An 11,450-nucleotide genomic window follows, 5' to 3' on the forward strand; every position below is an offset into this window, starting at 1 on the left:
CAGCAAACCAACAGCCAACATCAAACTAAATGGAGAGAAACTCAAGGCGATTCCTCTAAAATCAGTAATAAGACAAGGCTGTCCACTCTCTCCCTGTCTCTTCAATATTGTACTTGAAGTTCTTGCTAGAGAAATAAGACAACAAAAAGAGATCAAGGGGATACCAAATTGGAAAGGAAGAAGTCAAACTTCAACTGTTTGCAGATGATATGATAGTCTTTGTAAGTGACCCAAAGAATTCTACTAGGGAACTCCACATTCAGCAAAGTGGCAGGATACAGGATTAACTAAAACAATCGGTAGCCTTACTATGTATAGACAATAAATGTGCTAAGAAAGAAATCAGAGAACCATCACTCTTTACAATAGTCACAAACAACATAAAATATCTTGGGGTAACTCTAACCAAGCAGGTCAAAGACCTGTGTGACAATAACTTTGAGTCATTAAAAAATATTAAAGAAGATGCCAGAAAATGGAAAGATCTCTCATGCTCTTGGATAGGTAGAATCAACATAGTAAAAATGGCAATTTTATCAAAAGCAATCTACAGATTCAATGCAATCCCTATCAAAATCCCAGCACAATTTTTCACAGACTTTGAAAGGACAATTTTCAACTTTATATGGAAAAATAAAATACCCAGGATAGCCAAAACAGCCCTGTATAAGTAAAGGAACATCAGGAGTCATCACCATCCCTGACTTGAAGCTCTACTATAAATGTATAGTAATGAAAACAGCTTGATATTGGCACAAAAATAGATAGGTAGACCAATGGAATCAAATTGAAGACCCTGATATTAACCCACACACGTATGAACACCTGATCTTTGACAAAGAAGCTAAAACTATACAATGGAAAACAGAAAGCATCTTCCACAAATGCTGGCATGTAGAAGACTGCAGATAGATCCATATCTATCACCATGCACAAAACTTAAGTCCAAATGGATCAAAGACCTAAACATAAATCCAGCCACACTGAACCTTTTTGAAGAGAAAATGGGAAGCACCCTTGAGTGAGTTGGTACAGGAGACCACTTCCTGAACATAAAACCAGTAGCACAGACACTGAGATTGTCAATTGATAAATGGGACTTCCTGAAACTGAGAAGTTTCTGTAAGGCAAAGGACACAGTCAACAAGACAAAACGACAGAATGGGAAAAGATATTCACCAATTCCACATCTGACAGAGGACAGATCTCCAAAATTTATAAAGAACTCAAAAAGCAAGTCTCCAAAACACCAAATAATCCAATTAAAAAGTGGGATACATAACTAAATAGAGAATTCTCAGTAGAGGAGTCTAAAATGACTGATAGCCACCAGTGAAATGCAAATCAAAACAACTCTGAGATACCATCTTGTTCCTGTCAGAATGGATAAAATCAAAATCTCCAATGACAATTTATTCTGGAGAGGATGTGGAGAAAGGGGAACACTCCTTCACTGCTGGTGGGAGTGTAAACTTATATAACCACTTTGGAAATCAGTATGGATATTTCTCAGGAAAATGGGATTCAGTCTACCACCAGGTCCAGCAATTCCACTCTTAGGCATATACCCAAAAGATGCACATTAATACAACAAGGACATCTGTACCACTATGTTCAAAGCAGCATTACTTGTAATACACAGGACTTGGAAGCAACCTAGATGCCCCTCAGCTGAAGACAGGAAAGAGAAAATGTGGTACATTTGCAAAATGGAGTACTACTCAGTGGAAAATAAACAATGGAATCTTGAAATTCGCAGGCAAATGGATGGAACTACAAGAAACCATCCTAAGTGAGGTAACCAGACACAAAAAGACAAAAATGTATGTACTCACTCATATATGGATTTTAGATCCACTGTGAGAGGATCTGGGAAAACAGGGAGGGCACTAAGAGAGATTATGCATGGTCCCCCTGAGAAGGGGAAAGGTACAAGTTCTCCTGAGATAATTGGAAGCATGAAGGGAGGGGAGAAGGAGTTAGAAGAAAGAGAAGGGGAGAAGAGGAGGGGAGAGGAGGACAGGAGAGTGCGGGAAGATCCAGCCAGGGGAAGAACAGAGGAGAACAAGAAGAGATACCTTAATGAAGGGAGATATTATAGGTTTAAAGAGAAATCTGGCACTAGGGAAATGTCCAGAGATCTAAAAGGATGACACCAACTGACAATCGAAGCAATAGTGGAGAGGCTACCTTAAATGCTCTCCCCTGATAATGAGATTGATGACTACCTTATATGCCATCAACCAGTGGCTGATGGAAGCAGAGGCAGACACACACAGCTAAACTGAACTCCTGGAATCCAGTTGCAGAGAGGGAGGAATGATGAGCAAAGAAGTCAAGACCTGACTGGTGAAACCCACAGAGGCAGCTGACCTGAACAAGGGGGAGCTCATGGTGACTGAGAGACCAGCATGCACCTGATCCAGATCCCCTGATCATGGGTGTCAGTGAGGAGGCCTCTGCAATCTTTGGGGCCTTGGATAGTAGATCAGTATTTAGCTCTGGCGTTCAAATGGAATTTGGGAGCCCATTCCACAGGGAGGGATGATGTCCCAACCTGGACACATGGGGGAGGGCCTAGGCCTTGCCCAGGATGATATGACAGACTTTGAAGATTCCCCATGGAGGTCCTCACCCTCCCTGGGGAGCAGAGGGGGGATGGAGTGGGGGTTTGCTGGGGGCCAGGGGAGGAGGGGAGGGTGAGGGAGCTCTGATTGGCATGTTAAGTAAGCTTGTTTCTAATTTAAATAAAATAAAAAACAAAAAGAGAAAAAATTTGAAAAGAAAATTGATTACAGTGAGAATTAACTGTTGAAACATCTAATTGTCTCTGTCTGTCTGTCTGTCTATAATCTCTCTATCATCTGTCAGTTTTTTCTTCTCCTTCCCTTTGTTCACAGAGAATAATACACATTTGATAACTGGGATTTGCATCAAATAATGGCAAAAAGAATATGATGCAATCCAAGTACTTCTAGGTTGTGTCAGACTGGAAATACCTGAAGATGGATTTTGGGCACTCCTGTTCATTAAATATTTCTTCAAGTCCTAGGATATCTCAGTCCTCCATGCTGTGCAGGACTCAAGCACCTCCAGCCCACTACGTGCTTCGGGGTGGGGGGAGATGTATCCTTGTAGGGTACCTTCCCTTGCTATTGTTTTCTCCTCAACCACTCACTTCTCTTGGACCTTCTGTCTAGTTTTCTGTTTCACTCGTATAGAATTGGCTGATCTAAGCCAGGATTTACAGGGGGAAGCTAAGGACTCAGGGAGCTATTGCTGTATCACACTCATAGTTCTGCAGGGATCAACCAGTTTCAAGTGCCCTGCTAAAAGAAAGGCCAGAATTGGCAGCCACTCACGGGTGTCAGAGAGGACAAGCTTGTACTGTCTCTCTGCTGTGGTTTGTTTGCCAACAGTGGCAGCGCTGAGGTGGTAGATCTGTAGAGAGGCAGGATAGTGGAGGGTGGTTGGATCATGGCTGGCCTTGAAAAGGTTTTATGCTGGTCCTTTGGAGTTAATTTAATCTCACAGTAGTGGGTTACTTCTTTTGAGAGTGACAGCAGATTGTAATCACAATCTAGCTTGACCCCTCTCCTCTCTATTGGTTGATGCTTGTCCATATCGTTCATCCATGGAATGTCATTGCCACATGTTGTGACAGGGCTCCAATGCCATTACCAGAAGCTCACCAGAGAGTTTCACTCATCATGGATTTTCTGCCTTCAATGCTATGAATTAAAGAAGCCATTTTAAAAAACAGTATCCAGTGTTGGTTATTTTGTAAAAGCAACAAGCATGTTGTTGCTCTGTAACAATAACTGAAGATATAGAAATGGGATTTGAACACGTTAGTGGCAAAATATATGAAGGGTTTGGAGGGACAACCTACAAGAGTCGTATTTTAGCTGGGCATTTGTGACACCCTCCTTTAATCCCAGAACTCGGGAGGCAGAGGCAGCAGGATCTCTGTGAGTTTGAGGCCAGCTTGATCTACAGAGCAAGTTCCAGGACAGCCTCCAATACAATACAGAGAAACCCTGTCTCGAAAAACCAAAAAAAAAAAAGAGTCCTATATTACTGTAAAGTAAATATTATAAATTTTTATGATGAGGGCTCTGATGACAAAGGACTAGGAAGGATCTTGCAGTTCATAGATGGTTTACATGGTCATGTCCAGAATGTTGCCAATAACAACGCTGACAGGAAAGATATAATAAGAAAATCCCAGGAGAAAGTGAGAACTGGTGTCATGTATTGTGAAGATACCGAGTGCATTGCACCCACACACTAAAGTATACAGAAAGTCAACTTTAAGAGTGATGTCCAAAAGCCTTTAGAGAAAAAAATTCAAAGTAAACCATATTAGGAACTGTGCAAGTCTTCTGGGCCATATCCAGTCAAATTCACAATAATCCCTGGAGAGGGAGGCAGAGCTTATAAATCTGATAATTCACATCATGTCCATGTAAAGCGCAAAGACGACTTTGGTAAGACTGTGAAGGTACAATGGAAAATACTGTGGGTAGAAGGAAGCCAGGCTCAGAGGAATGACCTAGAACAATGGGAAAGACACCCTGGAGACGTCATAGAAATCTTCCATTTGCAAACATTTTCCTCTTCTAACCTCATATCACAAGCAGAAAGGCTGGAAGTTTAGGGACTGAGTGCACTCCATATGCTTCTTGTTCAGGGTAGCTTTAGGACTCTGCTTCTTTACATTGTGGAATAATGAAGTAAATCTGCTCTAGCCATGGCAGAACCAGTCTAGGATGGACTCTTGACACTGCCCCAAAGGGGTTAAGCAGCATATCTTGGGGGATTTACCTGGTACTAATATGTTGCATACATAATTCAAAGTGGTAGCAGGTTTACTGAGATTTCTAAGAAAAATGTGGGAGGCTCTACCCCAGCAGCACTGCCAAGATTTCTCACCAGAATGCTGTGTGAGCTGTGGGGTGGGACCATGGCTTTTGAGATTCCAGGACTGTGCAAATACAGGCAATTGGCAGCATCAGCCTATGAAAGCCAGGAGGCAAAATTATGCACGTTGAGAGAGCAACTAGGTAGGCTGCAGCCAGAATGCTGGTTTGAATGAGAACGGTCTCCATAGGCTCAGATATTTGGATATTTGATCCCCAGTTGATGGCTCTGCTTGGATACTTTTGGAAGGCCTGGCCTTGCTGGAGGAAGTCACTGAGAACAGAGCTGTGAGGTTTCAAAAACTATGCTCAATTCCCAGTTTCTCTCTGTTGTGGTTTGAGATGTAAGCTCTCAGCTGTATCTGCGGCTGACTACCATGCTATCCTCGCCATTCTGGACTTTTGTCATTCTGGAACTGTAATCCCAATTAAACATTTCTTCCTTAAGTTGCCTTGGCTGAGGTGTTTCATCACAGAAATAAAAAAAGTAACTCATACAGCAAGCAGTGTCACATGATAGGTATGAGGGCACATGAGTCCCTGTGGCCCATTGCCTGCTCTCATGGGCATAGCATGCTGGGGAGTTTTGAGTTTTGAGACTCTATCTCTCTTGGTTGATCCTTGAAACCAGTTTCTATTTTCCTGTTCATCTTTGTGCATCAGGAATGTCCTAGTTTCTATTTGTTTGAAGACACCCAGACTGATGGGTACTTAGAGAAGAAACGGGTTTATTTCATCTTATAGATTACAGTCCTGAAGGGAAGGCAGGGTAGGGATTCAAGGCAGTAGCTGAAGCAGAGGCCATGGAAGAATATTGTTAGTTGATTTTGTTCTCCATGGCTTGCTTAGTCGGCTTTCTTATAATGCAGGACCCCGGCTCAGTGGAGTTGTTACTCATGATGAGTTGGGCCTTCTGATATTAATAATTAATCAAGAAATGTTCCCATAGACTTGCCTACAGGCCAATCACCTGTAATTGATTTCTCATTTGAGAGTTCTTCTTCTCAGATATCTAGGACTGTTTCAGGTTGACAAAAGCCAGTCAGCACATTAATTTTTAAAACCATTAAACATGTGTTTTACTTTAAAGGCTTTCAGCTAGATGGAGTTTTCCATGAAATTCAGGTGGTACTTCGGACTTTGAACTTTGGAATCATGCCCACAGGAGTTAAGTCTTTTTTTTCTGAGACAGGGTTTCTTTGTATTGCTTAGGATCCTGTACTGGAACTTGCTCTGGAGACCAGGCTGGGAGTTATTTTTTTTTGGCTGAAAGTGTGGCATGCTCATATTTTGTACTGTGAGAAGCACATGAATGAGGGGGAGGGGGCTAAATTGGAATGCACTGACTTGTATATGTTTTGTACCTCAAAGATTCATATACCAGATGCTTACTGTAGGGTTCTGCTGCTGAGGTTGTGGAACCTTTAAGAAATATGGTCTAGTGGGAGGTGACTGAGTCATGGGAACCCTCATACAGGGATTACTGCTGGATTTTGAAACAGGTTAGGTCGTGTGGTGAGAGTGAGCAGCTGTCAGACAAGAGTGACTATGAACATTCCCAGGGTGCATTGCTTCTTTTACCATGAGATCTCTCTCCCGTGTACACCTCCTGTGAAATGCCATTGGCATGTTGTGACATAGCTAGAAGACCCTGAGCAGAGCCTCACTAGAGTGAGCCACCTGATAATAAATTTTCAAACTCTAAATTGCAATCTGAACAAAGACTGTTCCTTTGGCCCTTATGTGGCTTCAGGAAGTTTGGCATGGCTATCCAATCCACTAAGATATCCAAGTCAAAAGGCACCTTCTACTCTGTCACATGCTGCTGACACAGTGTTTCATGGGGAATGAGATCTCTGTTCATGGGTTTCACTTTAGTTACCAGCTACTGAGGCCTCAGGTCCATCGTTATATCAATGGAAAAGAATATGATACAATATTCATGATTTTAGATTTGTTGCATTAACTGATTATCTTTGAAGTGAAGCCTCCCATTGAATGGTACTAGGGAGTTCCAGCATGTAGTAGCGTGAGGTGATCTCCTTGCTAGGAAGACTAATTGTGGTGACAGAAATGGAGTGGATTTGTAAGTATTTCGGTTGAAATCAAGGGTTAACAGCTCTATCTATTCTTAGACAAACTCCTGAAACCTGTGTATAAGTCCAAGGGACCTTATGTTTCCTGTAGAAGAACCAAGAGTTGATGAGACAGAAGAGGGTGGATCCATGTTTGTGCTCTCCTGTGAGTTGTTAATGGTGTTTCCTGGTACGGGCTCAACTCAACCACTATTTAAAATGGGAGCCATTAGGGAGTGTAGGCAGATCTCTTACCTGGAAGGTCCTGGTGACTTTTGAGAGCAATGTCAAATGAGGTGAGGGAGAAAGGCCTTTGGAGGTAAGGCATGACGAATAGGTTTATGGAAATTGGAAACTTGGAAAAGGTTGGCAAGACTTAGTCCCTTCAGGAAGAGCCCTTGAGAGGAGAGAATGATGACTGAGGTGCGTGTTCAGGAATTCTATCCACTTAACTCCAAATAAGGTGGAAACTACTTGGCAGGCACAGAGTTCTGTCATCTTTCTCCTGGATGCCAAGTCACACAGCCGCCTCAGGCCAGGACAAATATATGATGTAAAAAAGCACCCTGGGACCTCTCAGAATCAATTTCAGGTGCTGGATTCAGCTCCTGTATCCTCAAGTGTAAGAAACTTTACTTGAAAACTTCTGAGAAGGCCATGCTACTCCTCAGGCCAAGGAAATGATACATCAGAGTCAAATGGCCATGTAGGGTATCTTCATGCTGTTTAATTTGTGCATATAGCTCCAGCCATAAACCCAGGAGTGATTGTCCTGACTCCCTATCTAGAGGCTGCTTGTTGTCTAGCATTGCTCATCTGTCATTCCTCAAAACCCCCTCCTTCTGAGCTCCTTCCTTGAAGGTTGGCATCCTTAGGTAGCCTCTCTGCTCTATGGCTTGGGGGGCCCACTCTGACTCTTGAGGGATGCAAGGTTCCTGAGCAGTGAAGTTCACCATTTTAGTCCTCCATTGCCCATTTCCTCCCCTAGTTTCCTTGTTGACTCTGCACAATGTGGCAGCTCTGACATGGTTCCCACCACTCCCATGAGAGCCTCACCCTGAACTTGGAGGAGAAGCATGAACCTAGAGACCCCAGTGGTTAGCCGAGTGAGAAATTGTTTCGGTCCCGTGGTGGTGCACAGGAGTGTGTCTGAATCCTGTAGGGCAAGTTAGGCTTTACCAGACAGCACCTGAGGACTAGAGCTGGAGTTTGGACCCAGCAGTGTAGGTGGGGCCCTGGGTAGGGCCTGGGAAGTATGTGCTGCAGGGGAACAACACTGAACAGGCTGGCTTGTGAAATCACTATCAGCAGACAGGGACTGTCATCACCTCCACACTTTCTGCATTTTTCTGGCCTCCTCTGAAGGCACATGAGGCATCTGCAGCCCCTTAAATACAGTTTCCTGCACCTGAAACCTGCAGTCTTTAAGTTTACCCGGTGACAGTCACAGGTCCAAACATAACATTGGGTATGAAAGGACAGAGTGAAGCTGCTGTAAGTGGAGACTCAGAAGGGCTCCTCTGAAGTGACACACCTTCAGTGAGAACGGACATGCCTATTATGGGGTGAACGGACTGGAAGAGCAAATACATGAAACCATAACTTTCCCCTTAACCCTGAACTTTCCTTAGTTTCTGGAATCCTGATTTACTTGGTTCCCTGCCCTGGTCTCTTAATTCTCATAGTCATGGTCTGAAAATCTGTATGGATTCTTTCTTGTTCTCATGGACATTTCTGTATGCACACACATGCACGCATACACACATTTGTGTAAATGTATTATTCAATGAAGAGGAAACTCAAGAGTATTTCTGTGTATATTGGGAGGTGATGGAAAACTTGCCACAGAAACCTGGAGGACTAGAGAAACAGAAACACAGAGAGTCAGAGCATGGAAAGAGGAAGATGACATGGAAAGACAATGGAAACAGGAGTCTGAGGAGAGGCCAGGTGAGGTGGCTCAGTGGGTAAGGTTGCTGTTCCCAAGGCTGATGAGCTGAGTGTGATCCCTGGGCTCCACAAGGCAGGAGGGGACAACAGACTCTCAAAAGTTTTCCTCTGCCTTCCACCCGTGTTACATGCCATGTGTGCACAAGTGTGCATGTGTGTTTGTGCATGTGTGTGCTCAGCCCCACATACACCCACACATACACACACTAGTCTCCAGCTGCTTAGCTTTTCTGATCGTCAGCTTGACGAATGAACCCAATATGTCTCTATAGGTCTTTTATTTATTTATTTATTTTTTTGTTACACTCTACCTATGGGCCAAGCACCCAGAGACATGATTCTGTGGGTAGTTACCATATTAATTACTGAGTCTAACGGGTATCCTGAGATTGCTGTTGGTGATATGTCCTGTGTATTCAGAGAAATGGAAGCCACCTGGCAGTGGGTTTGCAGTAGTGAGGCTCAGTGATCTCCTGCATTGCAACAGAGTCCCATTAAAACACTTTGAAAGCTTGGTATTGGAGCAACGGTGCTGGGCAATCATCACAAAAGCTTCTGACACCAGAGGCCAATGCTGGTTCATGTCTCACAGATGTGACAAATGAAATCCCACAGACACTGAGGGTAAAGTGACATGTGAAACAAGATTGTTTTAACCTAAATAATAATAAAAAATAGAACTGACAAGACAATGAATTGATCTTGATATGGAAGTCTCTGTAAGCAGATTATAAATTTGAAAACTAAAAAAAAAAAACCAGTTACAGTTTATCACCAGGAAAAGGAGAGTGTCTGAGAGTGAGAGTGGTGAGAAGGTAGGATGACTAGGATGATCCAGATCAACCGTCAACAGGGATACACGTGGCAGGAAGGGCACAAAGACCAGCTTTCATTGTTCTGTTTTTGCTTAGGCTTGGCAAACCAGAGCCACGGGGGTGGCATGCAGCATGAGCTGTCAGTCATCATACGATTATTTGTCTGCCTCTGATTTTTCTTCTAGGAACCAGGAAAGTCTTCAGCTGCATTGGACAAGTGTTTGTCAGCAGACACCAGGCTTTCAGTAATGAAAGCCTTCAGGGTTGAAACCCCAATATGACTGCCTGGTGGGGTGCAGCCAACTACTGGTCTCACCAGAATCTCAACAGTGTACTAAGACCCCAGTGAGAATAACCCTCTGCTCAGCTTCTTAAACAAGGCTCAACACTAACCTCAGCTATTCCCTGGTGTCCTGGGTAGGCAACACAGAAATCTTTTTTTTTCTGAGGCAGGGTTTATTTATATTGTTTTGGAGCCTGTCCTGGAACCTGCTCGGTAGACGAGGCTGGTCTTGAACGCACAGAGATCCCCCTACTTCTGCCTCACGAGTGCTGGGATTAAAGGCGTGTGCCACCAACGCCCGGCGAAATCTTTTTTTAACCTAAAGGTGATGGTACATTATAATTTGCATTCAGTACAGTGATGGGAAAGTGGGACTTTGCTCTGGGAAACTGGTCCAAGTAGGGCAAGATGGTGTGAGGTAGAGCTATGGGAAGGTCATAGAGCCTGCAGAACACAAGACAATAGCCCTTAAAGAGAGAGTAAGTGCTTTGAGGGAGCAGAAGTACAGACAGCAGAATTTGGCACCTTTGTAAATGGCAAAGTGCAAGAGACTTTGTGCTGCTGTTGGGAACATCGAAGGGAATCAATCATATGGACTATCAAGAAGATTAGGGATGACCAACATGTTAAGAGGCTTTGGAAGAATTCATTGAAGGGCAGGTAAGCATTTCCATACAAGGAGAATCTTGCTCAGAGATCCAGGGACAGGAATCTCTTATGCCACCACCCCATTTCCAGGACACACCCCATAGACAAGTATTTTCACAGAGGTGGTGGAATCAAGCAAGTGTGGACTCCATACTGTCTGCAGAACTCCTGATCCAAAGAGAAAACTTTAGAAAACTGGCACTGAGAAACCCATGTAGCTCTGATCAATTCCCTAACTTCTGACCCAGACTGAAAATCCCACAAACATGCTTAGCTCTGCTTCTGCAGGCATTTGTAAAATTTCATATATAGCTATAATATATATCATGGTGTTTTTCATCAGTTGGCATCCTCTGTGGCTGATGTCAGAGACCTCTATGAGCTATGGTCTGAAAGCCATGGGATCAAATTTATTTGCTGAAATCTAATTTCTAATCCGATGCTATTAAGAGTTATGACTCTTGGAAGATCAAGTGTATCATTATTCATTCCTTCTATTCAGTGAGGATGTAATATAAAATCTTTGAGTTAGAGGTCTAACTCTTACCACACAGCAAGTCTGATGATATTTGAAGTTGAATTTCTTGGTTTATAAATAATTATACACATTTTTGTTATTTCTGTGTCCTCTAGATACATATGAGATGTTGTTTTTGTTGTGTTGCTCATACTGACCTGAAACTGTATGAATCATGAAACTTCCTGTCTCAGCCTCTGAATAGTAGGGGCCGCAGATACCTACAGAGCCCAGCTTGCA

This window comes from Mesocricetus auratus, unplaced genomic scaffold (assembly GCF_017639785.1).
Source record: "Mesocricetus auratus isolate SY011 unplaced genomic scaffold, BCM_Maur_2.0 Super-Scaffold_100062, whole genome shotgun sequence".
In the NCBI taxonomy this organism is placed as follows: domain Eukaryota; kingdom Metazoa; phylum Chordata; class Mammalia; order Rodentia; family Cricetidae; genus Mesocricetus; species Mesocricetus auratus.